We start from the raw sequence: 10,981 nt of genomic DNA, 5'->3' as shown, positions 1-10,981 counted from the left end.
CCTTTAATCCTGCTCAGTTTTTCTCCAGCGCTCGTGGTGGTTCCAAATGTGTCTGTAAGGTCTTGGACACTCATCCCATCAAAAGGTGGCATCCAGGTCTCTTCCCTGATTCTGCTCGGTAACTTTGGAGGCTGAGTCAGAAAAAACCGTGCAGCTTCCTCCTGGTTCTCTTGGGACTCTGGCCTGTGGAGCCCTTGGCTGCCACATAAGCAGTCCAGCTACCCTGAGGAAGTGGGCCACGTGGAAAGGCGTGTGTAGGTGCTTCTACCAACAGCACCAGCTGAGCTCCCCAGCTGACAGCCAGTGACAACCTTCAGTGTCAGAGAAGATGCCGCCAGGTGCTCCCAGGCTCCAGCTACTGAGCTGCCCTTAGCTGTCGAGACTTTCCAGCTGAGGCCCCAGACATTAGGCACTGTGGAGCAGAGAAAACCATGCTCCTGGTACCCTTTCTGGATTCCTGTCCCACAGAATCCAGGAGCACCATAAGATGGTAAGTTTTGAGTTGATTTCATAAATAGCTACTGTAACTGAATAGCACTTATTACCATCTCACGTGATACGTACTTTACTTATTTGAATTATTTCTGTCCCTGCTATAAACTATTAGCTCCACGAGGATAGGAATCTCTGTCTACTTTGTTAACTGAACCCAGAAGAACACTGGTACGAGTAGGTGCTCAATAAATATTTGTTGAATAAGTGAATGAGTCAACGAGTGAATGAGTTTATTTCACATTTATTGTGTCATTCTTTTCTTCTCCATCCCCCTCCTGTTGTCTTGGTTCGGACACTATTTCCTACCTAGACTGCAATAACTTCCTGTCTCCCATTTTACCCCCTACCATGCAAGCTTCTTGCTTCAGGAAGGAAGAGTTATTCTAAAATATAGATTTGGTCCTGTTGCTCAGGCCAACTGAAATGGCTAATCTAGGAAGCTGTGTTTATACCATAATGAGCCCATCTCCCGGTGACACGATAGATTGGACCATAGGCCAGTAGTTGTCAGAAATCTAGCACATTTTTAACCAAGAGACAGAGAAACTGTAGTCAGACTGCAGTGGTGCTTAAACTGAAATATCTAGACTTGAGCCCAGGATGTGCTTCTGGGGCCATGTACTCATCCTGAAGACCAGAGAAACCAGCTTGCAGAGGTCAACCAGAGAGTGGAACACCTGGTCGGGACAAAATAGCACTGAGAGCCTATGGCCCCAAAAGCAGATGGAGAGAGAAGACGCATCTGTCCTTGACGGCTTTCTGATGCCCCAGTTCACACCCAGCTGTGCATAGTTCCTCTGAGATGTCCCCAGACTTTATTTGTTCTAACCTGAGTGATTATAAGAGGGACGCCTACTCATTACTCTGTGCTTTTGCACATGTTGTCCCTTTTGTCTGGAAGGCCCTCCTCATCTTCATCCCCTTATTGAAGTGTCCTTCAAAATCCACCGCGAGTGTCTTCTTCTCTGAGAGATCTTCTCATTTGACTCCTTAACTTGTGGCACCCCAGCACCTTACAGATACCTTGCTTATTTGTATTTATGACACAGTACTACAATTACTTAGTAACAGGCCCCTCTCTTATACTTTCCAATTATCTCTATTAAGAAATTTGTAGCTACAAGTAACAGAATGTGATTCTGGCTCACACCACAAGGAGAAGTTACCCATCCACAGTCAGTAGAAGGAAGGCTCTGAGTTTGGTTGATTCGCTGATTCAATAATGTCAACAGACACTCAGATTCTTATCTCTCTACTTGGCTATCCTCAGTGTTGGCCTCACCTTGAGCTGGTGACAGGTGACGTTAGCAGAGCGCACGTGACATATGGACCCAACAATGTCCAAAAGTCTCTTTCTTTGGCTTTGTTTTTTTCTTTTTTGGTGTGGAAGAGTGTCCCTGAGCTAACTTCTGTGCCAATCTTCCTCTATTTTGTATGTAGGATGCCTGCCACAGCATGGCTTGGTGAGCAGCATGTAGGCCCACGCCCAGGATCTGAACCAGTGTACCCCGGGCAGCGGAAGCAGAGCATGTGGAGTTAACCATTATGCCGTTGGGCCAGCCCCTAGTTGTTTTTGTTTTTGTTTTTAAGGAAAAAACACTTTTCACAGGAGAATTCCTCCCTCATATATCCTGTCACATACCCCCTTCTGAACCAACCACTGGGATCGGTTTCACCATGGGACGGATTTAGCAGAACTGACTTAATCACTCGGCGGGGGGAGCAGGTAGACATTGGACCAGTAACTTCATTACGAGAAGAGTTAAAAGTTAAGCTGACCCTTTCTGAAATTTTTATTTCAAGGCATAGATTACTTTCTGGAACTGAAAATGACTGTTTTCGTACTTTCAAATAAGTCTTCTTCATATAACGAAGATGTATATCCACCAAAATTAGATCATAAATCACTCACAGCAGGTTTATTTGATAGAGGTTTAAATGTCTTGTATACAGTGAAATTTGCTAATATAAATGAATATCCTCTTCAAAAGAAGTATGTAATCATTATGTCTTCATTTCTAGTCCTTCAAAAATTCTCTTGTTAATATGATTAATAAACAATTTCTCTGAACCAAGAAAATCATGTATATGTTGGCAGGTAATTAATCTCAGTGCAAAATGAACAGAACCTAACATTTATGAAGAAATTACTGATAGCTATATAGTCTATTTCCAAGATAAAATGCACTGGTCTATATGCCAAAGCCAAAAAAGAATATAAAATTAGTCCTGCTGGGGCCGGCCCGGTGGCACAGCAGTTCAGTGCACACGTTCCGCTTCTGTGGCCCGTGGTTCGCTGGTTCGGATCCCTGGTGCAGACATGGCCCTGCTTGGCAAGCCATGCTGTGGTAGGCATCCCACATATAAAATAAAGGAAGATGGGCATGGATGTTACCTCAGGGCCAGTCTTCCTCAGCAAGAAGAGGAGGATTGGCAGCAGATGTCAGCTCAGGGCTAGTCTTCCTCAAAAAAAAAAAAAAAAAATTAGTCTGGTGGGTGGAAATAGTGGGGATAAGAGAAATCTAATACATGACATCTTTTGTTCTATCCACTCGTTACTTGCTGTACCCTTCCACAGAACACCCCTTTCTCCGTTCCAGTCACTCTCCGCGTGAGAATTCCTGTCATCCATCTTGATGGCAGTGGGTGGTCAGGGCTGCCCAGGTAGACGCAGATGAACTGATGGCCATATCTCATCCTCCTGGCTGCAGCTGACTGGTCCCTGGATAACACCTGATGCAATGAAAACCTTTCCCAGGGAGTTTTAACCTGACAACGGGGTGACTGAGTTTTAATCCCTCTCTAGTGATGAAACTATGAGCCTGGAAATTACTGTTAGCCATCTTTCCAGCCATGTGGATGAAGCAAGTCTGGGAGAATAGAGACAATATGAAGAGCAAAGAAGAGACAAGCAGGTGACATGCTCCCACCGGAGCCCCTGAGGTCTCGGGGCAGCTTTGTCTGTCCTGATATTTGGTTACATGAGGCAAGGAAATCTCCTATTCCCAAACTAATTTGAGTTAGTTTCAATCACGTGAAACAAAATCATCCTGACTACTGCATACTAATACCAACACAAATTTCATCTCGATTTTCTTAAATGTTTCATTGAAATATATGTTTGGGGAGAACTTTTATTTTATACCTACACTAGTGAGTTACTTAAAAATGATCTTTTCCAAGAACAGCATGAGGTATATGAAGTGTCAGTATTGAAGTTCACCTTTTCCTCCTCAGGTAAAGCCCCGAACGTCCTCTTGCGCCCATGTTACCGTGAGCAGTGGGCCCTGCGATGTGCTGCCGACGTCCCTGCAGGGAGGACGAACTCATTCCCTCAGTCGCTGGGAATGTTGCCAGCAGACAGCCCACAGCCGATGACCCTCTTTCAAATTGCCTCGCCACCTTGGCCAAGGCCACATCCCTTTCCTGAGTGAGCCTGCCCCCAGGGACTAGTCAAGGTCTAGGGAAAAGGCCTGGCCCCTCTGCCCAGCTCAGGACAGCCCCGAAAGGCTATCCCAGCTTCGGAGCTTCGCAAACGGGGCGCCGAGGACTTGATCCCGGCTCCATCGCAGCTCGTCTGCTTCTGCCCAATCTACTTCCTTCCCCTCCTTCCATAGGCGTTGCTTCCACCAGCACCCCCCAGTCAACCCCCAGCCTGCTAATCTCCATCTCAGAGGCACTCTCTAAGAAACCCAACCTGCAAAACAATGCTTTTAAAAAACATCAAAACTAAAAATATTATGTGGTCCTTTAAGAAAAACTCAGTAATGATTTAATAGCTCCTTACATTTTCCTAGCACTCTGCCAAGCATTATGATAAAGAACTGACTAAAAAAGTACAAGGCAGATCTCCTGCCCTCAGGAACTCACAGTCTCAGTGGAGACACACAACTTAGGCAGTCATCTTCACGCAGCTCAGCAGTGTGCTCAAATGAAGAAGACTAAAAGGAAGCAAAAGTTGGCACGTAGAATATGATTCATGGATATTTATTGAATGAATGAATGAGTGAGTGAGTGAGTGAATAAATAGGAAGAAATATATGTGAGCTAAGATAGACTGGAAAATTTATTTTAGGCCAGACCACATTTACCACTGCCACCTTTCTTTGTTCATTAACCCGCTTTAACTTCTCCTACTTTTCACATTAAAAAATAGAATAATCAACCAAAGCAAACACAGATCTTGGGGAAAGAGCTCATGCTGCTCCCACGTGCCAGAATCTAATCTCTCACGCACTCTGAATGGCCAAAGGGGATCAATCACCTTCCCACCTCACAAGTGGTCTATGGAGAAAGCAGGCTAGTCCATACTCAGCAATGGTTGTCCCAACACTGACAATACTTAGAGACCTCCAGTGTTTCAGGCACCTGAATCTTACCTTATTTGATCCTTGCGCCATCCTTGGAGGTAGGAAGGGTATATGTTGTATCCTCCTTGCACAGATGGAGATTCTGAAGTCCAGAGGTCCTCAGTGTTAGTCTTCTTGGAATACTACTCAGCCATACAAAAGATGAAATCTTGCCATTTGCGACAACACAGATGGACCTTGATGGTGTTATGCTAGGGGAAATAAGTCAGACAGAGAAAGACAATTACCATATGACTTCAGTCACATGTGGAAGACAAACAAACACATAGATACAGAGGACAGAGTAGTGGTTACAGAGGGGAAGGAGGCGGGGTGATGGGGCACATGTGTACAGTGACTGATGGAAACTAGACTTTGGGTGGTAAGCACGATGCCATCTATACAGAAGTTGAAATATAATGATGTACACCTGAAATTTACGTAATGTTATAAACCAATGTGACCTCAATAAAAAATTTTTTATATGAAGTCTCCTGGGGCTGGCCCAGTGGCCTAGTGGTTACGCTCCTGCACTTCACTTGGGTGGCCCAAGGTTTGCCTGTTTGGGTCCTGGGTGCAGACCTAGCGCCGCTTGCCACGCCATGCTGTGGCAGCTTCCCACACAAAACTGGAAGGACATACAACTACGCACTGGGGCTTTGGGGAGGAAATAACAGAGGAAGATTGGCAACAGATGTTAGCCCAGGGCCAGTCTTCCTTACCAAAAAGTATAGTTTAAAAAAAACAGTGAAGTCTTCTTACTCCCACTGGAGCCACACAAACTCTCAGATGTTACGTGGACTCTCCATGGGGCTCTGTCTCTTAAGCTTGCCAGTTGACAGTTATCCTTTATGTTAGTGATAAGAGAATTAATATTTTTAGTTCTCGTAGCACAATTAGTTTTGAACTCAAAGTTAGTTAAGCTTAACTAAACAGAATTTGTATTATTGCATATGTTACTCAGAAATTATGTATTGAACATAAGCTTTGAATTAGAAAAACAGAGGAAAGTTTGTCCCATTAATCATACCCGTATTTGAACAGATAAATATGTGTATTACAATCTAGATACTAAATTTGTTTAACTCCTAAGACACCATTTACAATTACACAATTCCCCAGGAGAGAAAACCTAGGTTCGACCAGAAACCTCTTTCCTTTTCTACTCGGCTACGCAGCATAACCTTCTATTCTTTGCTGAGATACCCTTATTTTGGATGTCTACTTTGGCAGGGCCTTTGTGGGGTGGAGGTGGGGGTGGGGGTGAAAAGTGGTGGGAGAGAAATCGTGCTGCTGCCTCCTGCAGTGCCCCTTCAACTCAAATCAGCTTGCTGTTTCCTCCACTTGTCTTCAGCCAGCGTATGGCAAAAATATCACCTTGGCTTCTCTTCCCTTCTTGAGTGAATTCAGGTCATCTCTTGTGCAGTCATTATTCTGTAAGGATTACTCTAGGATGATTTGATTTCTTATTCTCTTGTCTACTCTTGTTTCCACCTCTATTCACATCTCGTTGATTCTCAGGAATAATGTCTTACTCAGCTCCAGTCCCTCTGCTCATGTATATAATGAAGATTCAGTTTCTAAGGAGTTCTATTTCTGAACCTGAGTCTCACCCCAGCAGCCTCACTATGGACCGTACAACCTTGGCCATGACGACCTTGTCCTCACTAGCTTTAGCCTCCTCCTCTAGACAAAGGGGATAACTACAACTGTCCCACTCATTTGTGCCTTGAAAGATCCCAGGGATCCTTGGAATGCACAGACTGAACGTGGTTATGCGTTCACACATAGTCCCTGCATGTCCTCGGCATACACAATAGATTGTCATTTTGAATTAGTGGGTGTTTAAGGATGGCACCTGAGATAGTCACTCAGCTGGTGCCTGAGCCCAGCACTGTCTGATGACTGCATCTTGTTCAAGCTCTGTGGTGCCCTTCTCATCAGCAAAAAGTCACATAGAGCAATAAAAACTCTGTTTCTTTGTTAAACATGGACCACCTTGCTCCCCGCCAACGCAAGCCATCTGCAGGGTTGCTGGAAAAATTGAAGAGAAAGAAAAGAGGGCTAAGAAATTGATAATTGTTAGTGAGAAAAATTAAGTTGTGACTATACTAAAGAGTGGAATGTTGAAGTAGGCAGTGACTAGTGGCTCTATTTTGTGAATGATTCTGCTGTATTTATTCAATATGAAAGGAAGAAAAAGCGATTGTAGAAACTATTTCAGCAAGCGCTTCAGCCAATGCAAATAAGGAAATTTTTTGAGGAAAAGCTATACGTTAGTTTTATAACCTGAAGGATTCCAGTTGGGTTCAGATATACCTCCTTGAATGTTAAGAACCTGCTATGTTATAAGGCTGAGTGAAAACACTGCGCTGGGCGCATCAGGATTGTCCCACCCACTGAGACAGCATAAAAGTTACTTTAAAAAATTTTCCAGTTGCTACATTTGAAACTCCCTAGAGCTCATGCTCCATACTTCTGACTGGAAAAATTGTAAGCAGGCTGGATGATTGCTAAGTGTTTGTTTAAAACGATTGTGTGATTTAAAGGTGCCCTGCGGCTATATAAATGATCCTACATTTAATTTATCTGTTTTCCTTCTGAGAATCTATTGTAAGAGAGTAGTCCAAAATATAGAGAAATGTTTATGCGTTGCAATATTTATTGCAGCATTTCATGTAGAGAAAAGCTTTTGGAAACAATCTAAATGCCCACGTTTAAGAGGATGGTTCAGTAAAGCATGGTTTAAACATGAAAGGAAAATAAATGATGTAGTTTAAAATGATGCTTTAACAGACTTTAATGAAAAGTGGAAATGCTATGACAAAACGTGGAGAAATTCAGAATAAAAATCCATTTTACTGTTTGATCTCAACTATGTAAAGATGTGTGTTGATAAAGTCTGAAAATAAATATGTAAAAATGATAGTCAATGGTTTTTGAAAGCTGGAATTAAGACTTCTTTATATTTGATGTACTTCCCAGTTTTCCTATAATGTATATATAGTACATTTACAGTCAGGGAAAAAACTGAAGAAAATTTTAAAATAATCTGTCCTTTTAAAAATTAACAGTAGCATCTGGAGGAACCATGTGCCGTGAACAAATGAGACGTGGCCCTGATGGAGTCTAGAGTGGCTGTGGAGAATCTACACACCTACGCCCCACAGGTGTGTCAATGTTGCCCAGCTTGTCTGCCACTTATGAAATCAGCCTGTGTAAAACTTTTGAGTGTTTCTATAGCTAGTAAAACAGAAACTACTGACAATATCAAGAAGGACATTTCTAGATGTCTTTGTGATTATCCAAAGTAATTTATTTACAGATATCTGATTAGCTAGATATTAGGCACTGTGTATGTTAGGGACTGGGGAAACAAGACGGAATAAGTAATGCAGAGTTTACAGTGTAGTAGGTGAGGTAAATGTGAAGCAATTAATCATTTAACCTGATGCCAGAAAGATTAGTGGGTGTTGGTGAAGCCAAATCAAGGGCTAAGTCGGGCACGGGGTGGTCTGTGTAACAGCTCTGACGGCAAGGTGAGCACCTCGTGTTCTCCAACGCCAGTCCTCCTTTCCTGTCTGCTCTCAGCACTCTCCTTCTCAGTCCACTCGCAGCTGGGCAGAGCTGTGAGCAGGAGTGCCGTGCAGCACTTCCAGGCTAAGGCAGGCCCTCTCCTCCTTGACCTGGAACTGAAGAGGCCACGTGTTTCAGAGGGTATAGGTTACAGGATCATGGCTTGATCACTGAGTCACCACATGGATAGCAGTTGCCCTGGAGAGTTGCGTGGACCCACAGCAGACTTGGCATTGACAAGAAATAAATCTATATTGTGCTCCGCTGCAGCAACTTTGGGGTTATTTATTTTTAGTATAACTCAATGTATCCAGTCTTAAACAGGGAGTTTAAAGATCAAAACAGTGGGATTGAGTCAGGTAGATATACCTTGTTTAGTAGAAGGGATGTGGATCTAGAAACGAGAGTGTTGATTGCATCAGCCATGGGTGACGTTGTTATAACATGGTCCCCATGGAGCAGCATTCCCCAGTGTTATATGTTGGTTCTCACTCTCCCGTTCTCAATTCTCCCCACGACGTGCCTCTGGAACACATTTTCCCCATCCCTATTTGTTTAATTTCTGGTCAATCCTCCCTGGTTGTGTTGTGTTTAGAGTACACTTCACGATAGACTGCCCCAATCCCTAACTGCCAGTTTCCACAACCCTTTCTTTGGCGACTCCTCTAGTCAATGTAAACCTTGCATTTTAATACCCAACATGAGATTTCTTTGCTTCACTTTTCTCGAAACTTGTCATCAAATCCATTTGCCCAGCACAAAATAAACAACAAAAAGAGAAGCCACAGAGAAGAAAACTACCATGTTGCAACACATAGGCAACTCAACTCAGAGTAGTATAGCAGAGAGCATTCGGGGCATGCTACACAAATGCGCATTGCCATAAGCAGAGATTACAGTCTGCCGAATTAGTTTTCATTGTGTAAATCTATGATTACGGCTACCCTTACACAGGACTTACCATCTGTTAACAGGTTAGAAGTGGAAACGACCACTGCCATTAATCACACGAAATTGAGAACTGGAAGCACTGCATCCAGTTTCGACTTCAGAGTGTCTTAGGACTCACATAACATTTCCTTCCTCGTTCAGAGCCTCACGTCACTTGCATCAACCCTCACTTTAAGAAATAACTAATCCAAAAACTATTGCCTCTTATGATATCCCCCAGACCAAACAATGAACAATAGAAACTGTGCAGTCACTTCCCCTGGTGAGATGCCACTTCAGAATCGAAATTTTCTCCCTTGTTTCTGTAAGTTTACAAGGTTCATTTATTTATATCATAACAGTTTTCTTTACTTGAAAAGGAGGCTCTCCACAGTTAGAAGGACCCACCAAGATTCAGCTCTGAACTCCTTGCCCTAGACCAGGACCCTTGAGCTGGATAACTTCCGTGTACATTCCTTGATCAAGGCCCTGTGTGTCTCTTCTGCTTGAGGTTCCTGGCCTATGGTGGAGACATGAATCATATGCTGGGTTTACGATATGATTTCATGGAAGCTTCCAAGCACTGAATTTGATTTTTTCCTGAAAAAATTATATTTTACTCATATATGTCTTGAACTTCTGAACAGACTTGTGTTACTAAAAATTCTTGATGATACTGTGTTCTTTATCTAACCTCAACTTTACCTCATTCTGTCTTCTCATAAATGTTATTTGTCAATAAGAGGGAAAACAACATAGAATGATCAACAGATAGAATTCCAATAAGTCTAAGTCCATGGCATAAACTGGCTCCAAGGACTTCTGCTTATGACCAAGATGGAGCAGCAGGGACAAGATTCACCCTCTTGCCTGAAACAACCCAAACAAATGGACAAAATACGTGAAACAACACATTTCAAGATACTCGGTCAGGCAACAAAGAACACCGATTGCTGGTAAGTGGAAAATAAATAAGATTAATTCTATGATTGCCTCAGTTTACAGCCTTGAGAGAGTCTCCAGGCCATAGCATAGGAAAGGAACCCGGGAGAATCCTGGAGGACTCTCTGGGTTGAGGAGATGGAGCTAAGAATCTGAGGAAAATAAGGAAGCCAGAGTTCACAGGACAGAGTACTGGAGATTGCTGCTGGGAAAGAAGCACCCAAAAGGATTAGAGCTAGCAATAGGTGGTGCTCACCCAGGACTGGTGATAGTGCTTGTTGCCACTAGCCAGACTGAAACATCTCATGATTCACAAACGACTTGGTAAAGCATTTTACCTTAGTAGTAGGGAATAATTAACCCTATACTAAACTCTACACTAGGACTGCTGGACAAATATTAAAAGCAAGACATGAAAGGGTCAAACTTTTTGCAAGTAACTTAACTGCATCCAAGAACAATGCTCAAGAATATTTTTAGAAATATAAAAATATCCAACACTAAACAAGGAAAAAATCTACAATGTCCAGCATACAATCAAAGACTAGGAGGCATGCAAAGAAACAAAACACAACGCTTAGTGGGGAGGAAAGTCAATCAATTGAAAACAGCCTAGATGTTAGAATTAGGACTTTAAAATAGTTATTATAACTGTTTTCCATATGATCAAAAGTTAAGTAAAGACACGG

General features: G+C 42.8%; 1 long non-coding RNA gene across 1 annotated transcript; it reads right to left on the bottom strand.

Annotated features, from left to right (window-relative positions):
* Nucleotides 1-3,688: 3,688 nt before the first annotated feature.
* On the bottom strand, nt 3,689-9,475 carry LOC139044901 (uncharacterized). Its single transcript, XR_011502374.1, has 4 exons — nt 9,382-9,475; nt 4,875-5,056; nt 4,366-4,436; nt 3,689-3,804 (listed from the first exon to the last, which is right to left on the bottom strand). It is a non-coding gene; the product is annotated as an uncharacterized lncRNA (long non-coding RNA).
* Nucleotides 9,476-10,981: the final 1,506 nt, after the last annotated feature.

This window comes from Equus asinus, chromosome 1, assembly GCF_041296235.1.
Source record: "Equus asinus isolate D_3611 breed Donkey chromosome 1, EquAss-T2T_v2, whole genome shotgun sequence".
Classification (NCBI taxonomy): Eukaryota; Metazoa; Chordata; class Mammalia; order Perissodactyla; family Equidae; genus Equus; species Equus asinus.
The sequence above is the reverse complement of the archived record's forward strand: the minus strand, read 5'-3'. Positions and strand labels throughout refer to the sequence as shown.